The following is a 12,338-nucleotide window of genomic DNA, read 5'->3' on the forward strand; positions in this document are numbered from 1 at the left end:
AAAAAAAAAAAAAAAAAAAAAAAAATTCTCTTCTCTTCTCTTCTCTTCTCTTCTCTTCCCTTCCCTACACCACTCTCCACAACCCTCCCCCCCCCTTCCTTTCCCTTCCCTTCCTTTGTTTTTCAAAGTACTATCTAGTCTTGGGTAGCTACTTCAAAAAGTATTTTGCAACCATCACAGTGAGTATGAGAAGCCACAAAGGCGAATATGAGGAACTCAATCAACAAATGTGGTAAAAGCCACAGTAGCTTGGAAAGGAAGTTGGAAAGTGGCTTCTTGAGACTGCTATCATCTGGTAGAATGGAGAGAGGATGCTGCCTGTTACTCTCTAAGGAACACAGAAACCACAGCCAAGTGCCTGGTCAGACACAACGGCAGTTTTTTGTCTGGCTGCCACCTTTTCAGTAACAGGAGCACTTACCACTTTCCTGTCCAGACAACAGAAAGCCAGTCACAGATAAGGGAAAAGAATATATATATAGCAGTACCAACTGCCAGGCCTGCTCCCTCACAGAAAATTTACACACAGGAGCTCTGAATCCAGTTCTCAGTCCAAGTTAGTTTTTTTCTCGTAGGTAAGAACTCTCTCCCTATACAAATATAATGAAATTACGTGTTCCATTTTTTAATTCCTCCAACATTGGTACCTGCTGCACATCGAGCTAAGAAGGACAGAATAACCACAAACCAGTTAATGATGTTTGGCATCCATGAGGCCATCATATAACCTCCTTTGTACACACCAACAAGAAGTTCACATTCAAGTACATTTTCTGGAATTGTCCTTGTACTTTCAAATGCTGCTAGGAGGATGTTGTCTGCACACCATTTGCTATCAAAGTCACTACACGTGGGCATCACAGGGATCTGTAAAATATTCTAGAAGAGAATTTTGAAGTGCCTGAAATCCCAGTTCACAGCCATGCTTCTTCTAATCAGTGGTAACATATGCTGTATATGTTAGAAACCATTTTTGGATGACAATACAGGACTGGATCTTAGCCACTATGATACTGCTCAGAACTCAAACTCTGAGATACAGTATGAAAAATAAGTTCCTTAAACAAATAAAGGCTGTCTATGTCTGATTCTGATTCTTTATGCAAATGGTATTTTAGTATTTGGAATGTTTTTAAATTCTGCTATTCAACTCCTGTGTCTATCCTAACCTTGACTAGAGTTGACCTCTTGCCTTAAAGAGATTTTCTCCACATCTTCCTAAGACAGCAGCATCAGAAAGCATACAATAATTGGGCAAAATGTTACATGGATATAAATTTCAACATTGGATCTTAAGCTATCTAGCGTTAGCTACCATCATTACATAGCAAGTTTTCTTTATAATAATGTTGACAAAATTGCTTTCTGAATTGGGCTCAGTATATTCTGTATGAAATGTATGTGACCTTCATTGATCTATCCAGTAGATCACCAACTAAATGGCTTATTTTTCTAGTGGCCACTGCACATAGTCTGAAGAAAAAAAAAAAAAAAAAAAGAAAAAAAAAAAAAAAAAGAAAAAAGTCTGAAAACTAGTAAAACTGCTTTGAGGATACCTTCTAAGAGCACACAAGCATACTTCTAACATTTTTGGTTTCATCACAGCTAAGTTTCTCCAGAAATTAAAATCGCAATGTATTGACCATTAATGACATTCTTGATGATGAAGTAATTACTAAATATGAAGTTGCTGTTGATGCTGTTGATGCCTTGTGACTTCAATCTAAAGAACCTCATACCCACGGGGCACCAAAGTAGAAGAATCAATGAGAGTAACTTGAGACCCCCTACCCTACTGGAGCTACACCTGGTATGAATTCTCTGCCCAGTACTACTACCTCATTAGTAAGTTTCATGACACGGTTTTTAAATGTCTGATACAACCTAGCATTGTGATAATTACTAAAATAACTTAATTTAGCAACCACAAATAAATCATTAGTGTCTGGTCAAAACAACAGTCTTGCATCTAGCCTCGCGTCCCTTGAGGGAGCCATTTGATCCATACCTGGCACCAATGAAGTCTTGCTTATACAATAAGAGAAACAGCTCTTATTCAGTTTCTCATCCTTTATCTTTTCTTAGTCATTTTCTTTTCCATCTAGCATGTAAGTGTTGATTTTTATTTTTTTTTAACCTCTCCATCCAAACTTCCTATCTATCCTAGTTATAACAAGGCAACATCACCGTTGCTTAGTCTATCGTTAGGTTTGTACAGTTACAGGGCATTGTTAAGAGACAAGTGTAAAAGAATTATTGAAAGCAAGGTTTCTGACAAGCTTCATGGATGCCATAGGCTAAGGAGATGACTTCAGTATTTTTCAATATGTAAGCCAGCACAAAGACTCTGAATGTCTTAAGACTACAGTAGTCAAAATACATGAAGGAACTGCTAACACTAGGTAATTCTTGTCCACCAATCCTTAAAACTGCTTGTATGTAATTTTTTAAACTTTTCCTCTTTCACATCCTTTTTCCTGCTTCTTGAATTTTAATGAATTATCATTTTTAAGACTTTATTTTTATCCTGAAGTCTTAACATTTGTAGTATGTACAAGCAACTTATGTAAAAACTAAATCTCTTACTTCCACTTTGCCTACTCTAAATGCTTACTTTTCTTCTTTCTTTTTTTAAATCTGAAAATTGTACTCAAGTGTGGAAATATTGCTTCAACTTTGTAATGCATATTTCTTCAAAATGTTCTTTTCAGGGTCATTCATCAAATGGTACTGAACCTCAGCTTCTTAGTAAGATCTGTTGAGCAGGTGCAGTAACAGATTGATTCAATTTTTGTTTAGTAGGTCTAGCATAATTTCTGTTAAACGTAGCAAAAAAGTACTATACTTATGATTTTAATTCATTTGCTAAAGAATTTTAAATGTGATCATATTTTAAGTTTTCAATTCAAAATATGACTATGTTCCTTCCAAAACAAAACAAAACAAAACAAACAACAACAACAACAACAAAAACACAATTCATGTAGCACTAGAAAAGGGCCAACATTATTTTTATCACACAAGCAATGGCATAAGTTTAAATATATCAGAGAGTAGGATTTATATTTAAACAATTTAATAATCTAGAAAATTCTAGAAAAAATCTGAAATTTGTTTTCATGAAAATGTAAATAGAGAGACTTGTTCAATGCCCTCGGGAATCAGTAATGGACTACATACTCAGAGTTTCTCCTCACAGAAGAAGAAAACTTGCAGAACTAGCAAGTCAAGTCACCTATTAAAGATCAATTTACCTTTAAGGCATGAATGCAGTGCTCTGGTCAAGAATTGTCTGCCTTCTTCATCCTAACAAGACCCTCAGTTTCTGGTTCAAAAGCAAAAGTACCATTGATCTTCCTGACAACCAAGCAAAATCAGGCTTAAAAACTACAAAACGAGTACAAACAGCACCCATCCCCACCCCCTTCACAAGTTTACGCAAATCTACTGGCTCAAATTTCTATCGTGAGTCACACAGTAAAAAGAAACAGCAGATATTTGCCACAAAGCATTGAATAGACACTAAAGTAGAGAGATCACCTATTTGCATTTCCACTGAGTACAGATTTTCTTTGTCGAATGCTAATGGATTACAAAGTAAGGTGCAGGTCCTTGGCTTCTTTCTATACAGCATGAACTGAAAAGAACTGCTGTATGTCTTCACAATAAATGCCTTCAGTTTTTTTGCTGTTCTGCCAAGATAGTAGGCATTTCTGCCAGTTCATTTTCTAAGTATTATTTTTTCCTGAGCTTTCATATCTTTGGAATTGCACAACTTCAAGAAAAGAAAATACTTGCAGCAAGGGCCATTGTCCCTTGTGCAGGTAATCCAGGGCACAGGAGAGACAAACAATGTGAATGTAATGCTTATCATGTTGCCCGTACACTCCACTGCTGGGAACAGATATGTTTTCAACCTCTAAACAAAGATCATGTACCCTACCCCACCCTCAAAATAGTACTTCTGAACATGTACACAAAGGTCCTGTGTACCCAAGGCTGAACTCACACTTTTTTTTAAGATTGCTGCTGCTGTTATGGTTTGATGTTATGAAAGCATATTTTACAAGCTTTATCTTCCTATACTTCCTGAGCAACAGAGGAGACTACAATGAACTTTCCTTCTCTTCAATTATGGAAGTAACAAAGTTTTAAAATAAGCAAAATAAACAATTGACTTTTTTTTTTTTTTTTTAAGTCAGCGTTTTTACAGTAGGAAAAGTTTGTAGTAATACAAGCAGAAAATACATTTGTCTGCTTTGAAAATTTAAGAAGGAACATTTGCACAATCTCACTCTCTGTTCTACACTAGCTTTTTGACCAGTATCCTTAAGGGTTGTGAGTATACTGAAGTGCTGCCCGAATTAAAAAGTACAATACTGCGAAGAAATGTGTCCAAATCAGTTACAAAATGAAGTTCAGCTACGTGGCACAAAATCCTGGAAGGAGTGAGTGCAGTCTAAGGCAGCTGGACTTTCAGTGGAACACAGCCAAGTGGATATTGAAAATAAAATGACTATAATGGATAAATCACATCCAAGGTAGTACTGAAATTTTATATAGACCCAATAAAGCAGTAATTCCAACAGAGCCCAGACTTCAGAGAGGGCTAAAGTAACAAAATCAGAGGGCCATATTAATCCCTAGAGTTATTCCTCTGAAATCAAGTAAGCTAGGCAAGAGCTTTTTTTATTTTATTATTTCAAAGAAAATACCAGCTGAAGCTGCACACCACACTTGATACAGTCAGCAAAGCTATACTCCCCTTTTCCAAGGATATCCTTGAAGGAAGACCTCTCTCCAAAAGCAGTACAGAGAATACTCGTTAGCAAATCGTATTTGATGGGAAAAGCAGAAAGATTTCAAATTCCTTAGTATTCATATTAATTCTACAGATTTTTTTTTTCCATTAAAGTAGCTCCAAAGATGCCATGCTTCCGACTACTTCAGGGCAGGACATGTTCTGTTCCAGCAGGAGGGCTCACAGTATATACTCAGCCACTTCCCCATGGCTATGACCACAATGAATTGCACATTTATTTCTCAGGAAAATGGTATGGTATGAGCTCACAATTCCTAGGTCTTCAGCTAATATGCACCGATGCAACATCATTGTAGGGTAGGACAACAAGCTGTGGAAGTTACTCCTACTTCCAATGATGCAGAGTGAAAACTGAACCATCAGTATGCAAACTTGGAAAGATGGACACACACTCTATCCCCTGTCCCTGCTATTCAAAGTCTTCTGTAATACCATCTTGGCCTTATTCCAAAGATTTGAATGCATTTTCTTGGAATGATAGATAGTAAATTTTCTTTAATATCCAAATTAAGCAAAGCAATGAAGTTTCTCTTGTATCTGTACACATATATGTAGGCATGTAATAATTCTCATAGGAATAACATCTGGGTGTAGGTGTAGTTGAGTAGAGAATTTAGCACTTAATTACTCTTAATTACTCTTATTGAATCAACTTTGTCACAGGAAATTCCAAGCAGAAAAAAACATCTTTCTTCATATGATGAGCAGTACTCTGCGACTCTAGAGGTCTCTCCTAGCTAAACCTTTTCAGGTGAAAATTCATAAATATAAAATTTTATAAAATAATTAATTTTCAAAACATTATATTACTGGAAGATGATCGATAAATACACATGAACCACTTATGAATACTTCATATGCTTCATGTACCAATTAGAGAAACTGAGGCAATTTGATTTTTGACACCTACTGTATACTAACTCGAGTCATTCTCCAGCCAATGCATGCCATATTTGAAACTAATTTCTGCTTTTCTCTTTCCCTTTTCCTATGTATTCAAGCTTCCAAAGTAAACTACTTACATACTTGTATCACAGTTTCACAAATATAATTGTGTTTAAAATTCCATTATGTTGTATACCTCTTTAATTATCCCTGTGTTAGAGACACAGAACAGCCACGGAAGTACCAGCTGTATCCCCAGATGGGCATATGTGTAGCATGCATCTGTATTTCAATATATCTGCACCATTATAAACAAACTGACAGCAAAGACGAGAGGTCCTTATAGATCCCATGCCATCTATCCCTGTTAATCACTAAAAGGTTAAATTTTGATTCTTATCTTTCAAAATTAAATGAGCAGTATGAAGTATTTTATTATCTGATTTCTATGAATTAATTTCTAGGGTGGAAATAGACTATTTCATTTTTAAAAATAAATACATCTGATTATTACTTACCTTTTTAAAGCTATAGCAAATAAACATAATTTTATTACACCAATTAGGATATCATTGAAGCAGAAATATTGAGTAGAGGATTTACCTTTTAATTAAAGATCGAGAAAAGAGCAAACATTCTTCTCATCATTATTCTAATGTAATTATCAGTACACTGACATTTACAATGTACACTTTTTTGCACATCTGACAAAAATAAAAATTAAAAATTAAAAATCTTAAGTTCTATAACCTTCCAAAACAAGTAAGTTTTGTGATGCAACACCAAAAATTTAGGGAAGCAAAAATATTTTAATCAGTAAGTGATAAAAATACTTTAATGTGAAAGTGATACAAAAACATCAATCTAATGTATGGTTGATGCACTAAAAATATCACTTGTGGTGAAATTCCTTATCTGCAATGTGAAACTACATGTGAAAATTACACGTTGTCATCAGTTTTGTACTGCTTTTAAAGATACTCTGCTTATTTCTGTCACATATAGACAACGGATTGTTGCTGAAACATCTTTCCATGCTAACAGCATAAGCAGTTTTCGCAAAAACAGACAAAATTTGGTTTCTTCCTATCAGAGAAAATGAAATACTGAAAAATCACCAAAAATATTTAAAAGGTTTTAGAGGCATACACCTGCCCAACACCAACACAGAAGCTCATTCCACTGATTAATTTCATGATTCCCATTGTTATTTCCCCCACTTACTAATGGAAGTGTACTTGTTAGAAGTATGTAAAGCTATCCACAGATGAACACTCTTCAAAAAATCAAAATAAAAATAAATAAAAGCTTTAGCATCACTGGTTAGGATCAATGAGATGCTCTCAGAAACTCCTCACAGAGAAAAGTTTATGTCCACCTAGAGTCAAAAGGAGAAAAAGGGGCATCTGAAATACTTAGATGAAGATTTTTTGTGGATAAATAATATGAAAACATTCTATGAAACAAAGCTTATATTTGTTAAGCCTTCCTACAATTGCAGAATATACTGAATTTATCGTAACTGCTCTAAAAAACTCAAGAGGCACTGTGATGACAAATGGGAAAACAGGGTAGGCTATATATCTTTTAGAAGTTTAAAAAAAAAAAAACTTGGGCGTCTGTCCAAAGAAGAAATAATTGCCAGCACTTAACAGTATTATCTCCCTTCACACCCTGTTTGCTGATGTTCCTACTTACAACACTGACTTGTCAGCAGAAAGGAATCTGTGTTGGGACATAAGCTGCTTCAGTGTACATTTAGGAGCTCTAACCATGGTTCCTTATGAATTGGTATTCCTAAGAACTAATCAATTTTTAGAACTAGTCATTTGTATTTATTAAAAATCTTTCAAGTAAACAAAACAGGAACATGGAAGTTTTTAACTTATTTTCTCCCTCAAAGCTGTCTGAAGAGCAGCTAGAATGGCATGGAGCTCTGCCATGGATAAGGGGATGAGCAAGCTGAGACATTATGGATCAGGGTTTGTGGGCAGACCAACATGGATGGAATTGAAGTGGTCAGATATTACAGATCTGATCAGGGAGAAACAGGTTGATGAGGCCCTCTTCAAATAACTGGACGAAACCTCACATTTATAGGTCCGAGTCCTCATAGAGGATTTTGGCCACCATGATACCTGCTGGAAGGTCATCACAGCAAAATACAAGAAACCTAGAAGGTTTCTGGAGTGCTTGGATGACAACTTCCTAACACTGGCAATAGAGGAACCAACAAGAAGGTTTTGGCTGAAACTGCTGGGAAATTGAATGTTGGGGACAGCCTCAGCTGCAACAGCTATGACATGGCTGGAGTTCAGGATCATGAGAAGAGGGAAAAGACAAATGGCAGGATCATGAGCCTGCATGCACCATGAGATGAATCTGGGCTGTCAGGAGATTTGAAATGGGAAGCAGCCTTGGTGAGAAGAGGCATGGGTCCCGTAGAGCTGGTTGGTTTTCCAGGATCACCTTCTCCAAGCTCAAAACTGTACACGCCAACAGGGAAACAACTAGGAGTTGCAGGAGACCTGCATGGATAAGGAAAAAACTTCTGATAAAGCTTAATTATGAAAAGGGAGCATACAAGAGGTGAAGGCAGGTGCAAGTGACCCAGTACAAATATACTGTCTGAGCTCACATGGATGAGGTTAAGAAAGCCAAAGTGCACCTCCAGTTGAGTCTCATGAGGAATGTGAAAGGCAACAAGAAAAGCTTCTACAGGTTATCTCAACAGTGAAAGGAAGACTACAGAAAATGTGGGCCTGCTGCTGAATGGGTCAGGATACCTAGTGACAGAGGACAGGAGAAAAACCACAGTACTCAGTATTTCTTTGCCTTGTTCTACTAGTAAGATAGGAAACCCTGGACCTCAGACCACTGGGGATGCCTGCAACAAGAAGAACCTACCCTCTGTGGAGACGGACGGATTAGTTACGGAACATTTAAACTACTTGAGCACAGAGAAGTCTCCACAATTCTCTGATGCTGGGAAAAAATAAAAAATAAATAAAAATAAAAAATATTCTGCTTTAGGGAAGGAAGCAGCTCTCCTTGAACATTCAAGTAGACAGATTGCATATGTAGGCTACTACAACATATCTTGGACCCGGTCCTTAGTGACATGGTTTAGTGGATGACATTGATCATAGGGTGATGGTTGGATGATCTTGAAGGTATTTTCCAACCTTAATGGTTCTATGATAATATTTTCTCTTTTTCTCTTTCCAACAAAACTGTTGAGCTTTCATGCTGACAGTGCAAGAGGAATGGAAAGCCACATACACTAGTCTGCAAACAACATGCAACAGTCCTGAAACAGCAAAGCTTTTGTTGACACAGGACATATAACATCCCAAATGGGATTACATGAAGTAAAATGCTACCACTGCGAATATGTTGTCAATTGGCTTAGTGGAAATCATTTGTAAAAATTATTATTATTATTTAAAAAAAAAAAAAAAAAAAAAAGCTTGATGAAATTTCATGCTTTTCTATTTCCCTCAATGGAGATTGCAATTTTCAGATTACATAATTTACAAAATTATCTGCAAAGCAACACTGGACTAGAATTCATTCAGGAGCAGTTCATGGTCAGCATTTATATTCGTAACATGAACTGTGTGTATGTTGGCTGTATAAAAATGAACCAAATATATGTTGTTTCTTACTAATACAGGCATGAGGTTCTGTATCCTTTCATTTTTGCATAGGCATCAAAGTAACTGTTCTTCAAGAATACCACAAGACACTTCTCTAACACTGCTTAAGTTGTTTCAGTATCTACTGAAAAAGGACTCTGAGATGAAGGAAAGCCTTCTATTCCTTATTATTTTAATTTTCTACAGGAAGAGATTGAAAGAAATGAAAAATTAATTTGTGCAGAATGATAATGCATTTCAAATGTAAGAATTTCAGTTAGGCCTTGCAGACCAGATGGCTTTTAATTTTCTGGCAATGATGTTAATTGGAAGTCAGGATGTAAACTTCTTTTTTAATCAACTTTAAGCAACAATTATTTTTTTTTTAATCATATAAACAGCTGCACACTGGAAGCATCTCGACATCAGTATTACATTGTATAGCACGTATTAACAAGGACAAGTAAAGCTATAAATAACAATAATCTTAAGTTGTAGGCTGTTAGCTGCCTTAAACTCTCTAAAAAAAGATATTTTTTTAATTGAATTTCTTATCACTTCCATTCTTATTTCTGCAACAACTACCATCAAAAATATCTTAAAATTTATTTAGTCACTAAGAAGTTTTGTTCCTGATTCAGCATAAAGAATTAAGTCTCGATTCCCTATTATAAAACAAGTTGATGACAATTTTTGAACTTTCCTATTTTGAACACTCTTAAAAAGCTATATACATAGAACATCAATTGTATTAACAAGTTAGTGATTTCATTATTCCCCTCTTTAAGTTGAAGAAAAGCTAGAGGATCTATATTGAAGGAAGAACAATGTTATAATACCAAATTTGGAATTAATTACAGGGAAAAAAATAGGAGTATATGTCTGGAACTAGAAATAGATTTTCACGTTTGCCCTAATTGTCACCAACCCAGAGATTATTAACTGAAAGAAATAATTTGAATAAATGACATTTTGCCCCATTTTTACTTATTTATTTGTTTTGTTGTTTTTTAGATAGATTAGGAACAACAGGTAACTTCTGGATTGCCTACTTGGATTGCCTTTTTTGACAAATTTTGCACTTTATTACAATAATGAACATAATAATGAACATATTATGACAATGAACAGGACTGGTGACTGCAAAAATAATCAGTATCAGCTGGACATGTACTGAATTTTTCCTGTTTTATTTTGAAACAGGCACTTTTTTTTTTTTTGTCTCCTGGGTGATTATTTTATATATTTGCCAGAATACTAGAAAGAGCTCCACATTTCTGACCAGGTCTAAAGTAAACGCCAAGAATCCAACAATACAAAGAAGCCAATGTTTTTGTGAACTTGAACAAATATATACCATATTTCCTCCACCATAAGCATCTTAATGTACATTATCTTAAAGAAAGCATGAAAAATAAGCCAGAAGAAGCACTTAAAACTGAAAATCAAAAATGCATATATATTTTGCTTGTAGCAAATAGAAATAAGAGGAAAACATTATCAAACACAAAGTAATATCTTTTATTTGTCCCCTGGGCATCCCAGTATCTCCAGTTTACTTTCATATTTGGGTTTCTCATAAGTCAGTTTTCAGATAGAAAAAAAGTTCAGAATAAGTGACATAGTGCCTCTTTTTAAAGGTGTCTCTGGTTCTGCCCTTTCTCTCATCACTTCTCTCCTAAAAATTTTTTTAAATGACTAGTATGAACAACTTACAACTAGAGTGTAAGTATGTGAAATATATATTTTCTACATTTTTGTGAAAACATCTGAATAGAGAAGAAAACTTCAGTAAACATCCTCAAAACATAAAAATACATACAGAAAACATATTTTATAAGATAGAGAGCTTTAAATAACCAAGCCTGAATACAGAAACCATATTTTATAAGACAGAGAGCTTTAAATCATCAAGCCTGAATAAATAATTAAAAACAAACAAACAAACAAGGAAACAACCAGTCCCATAGGTAGTGAAAAGGCAAATCAATTACAGAAGCAAAAGTGCAAATCTGGATTTCACAAGTTTCAACAGAAACGTCTTCAAATTCAATAAATATAGATGTATCTCAGGCTTAACTCCAAACACACAACAGGCTGCAGAAGCACAGCCAGCAGTTGGGGAAATTAGTATTTTGCTCGTCTCAGCACTAATGTAGCAGAATTTGATATATGCTGAATCCAACTTTGAGCCTACACTGTACAAGAGGGATGAGGACAATCTGGAGAGAGTTCAGCACAGGAAGAGCCAGAAGTGTGGTCAGGGGGCTGGAGTAAATAACATCCAAAAGAGAGGCTTAGAGAGATGGGCTGGAGAAGGTTCAGGCACAAGGGGAGATAACTTCAGCCTTTCACAAGCTAGACAGTGCTTGTAGAGAAGGAAGAGACAGATTCTTCTCAGAGGTGTACAATGAAAGGTCAAGAGGTAGCAATCATAAAGCGTTACACTTGTTGGGCAAAGGGGAAAAAGTCTTCCTTGTGAACATGGACCAGCACTGGAAAGGGTTGTGCAAGGAGGTTGGGATCTCCAAAGCTCAGAACTTCAGAACTCACAATTGGGTAATCCAGTCAGCCTAGAAATGCATCTTATTTCTGATTTTGGTTTATTCTGAAAATTTAAAATAATCTATCCCTTAAATATTCATATTTCTTTTTCTAATCACAGATGAAGCTATAATCTACAAAGATATATATATACACTTGGAATAGGCAAGGTTTCCATGTTTATGTTTGGGTTTATGTGGCAAGGGTTTGGTAGCATGGGGGCTGCAGGGTTGGCCTCTGTGAGCAGAGCTCAGCAGCTGCCCCATGTCAGAGCAGAGTCAGCTCCAGCATGCACCATAAAGGGACCTGCTGCTGGCCAGGGCTGAGCCAGGGAACAATGTTGTCTGGGCTTCTGGGAGAGCAGACTAAAGAAAGGAAAAAAAGAATAAAGAAAAAAAAAAAAAAGAAAGAAAGAAAGAAAGAAAGAAAGAAAGAAAGAAAGAAAGAAA

General features: G+C 35.8%; 1 protein-coding gene and 1 long non-coding RNA gene across 2 annotated transcripts in view; one reads left to right on the forward strand and one right to left on the reverse strand.

The window, feature by feature from the left end:
- PDE4D (phosphodiesterase 4D) overlaps positions 1-12,338 on the reverse strand; it is a 651,373-nt gene that overhangs the window by 512,725 nt on the left and 126,310 nt on the right. The window lies entirely within an intron of this gene.
- The window catches only part of LOC118156669, a 25,666-nt gene that overhangs the window by 2,824 nt on the left and 10,504 nt on the right, over positions 1-12,338 (forward strand). The window lies entirely within an intron of this gene.

This window comes from Oxyura jamaicensis, chromosome Z (assembly GCF_011077185.1).
Source record: "Oxyura jamaicensis isolate SHBP4307 breed ruddy duck chromosome Z, BPBGC_Ojam_1.0, whole genome shotgun sequence".
NCBI lineage: Eukaryota > Metazoa > Chordata > Aves > Anseriformes > Anatidae > Oxyura > Oxyura jamaicensis.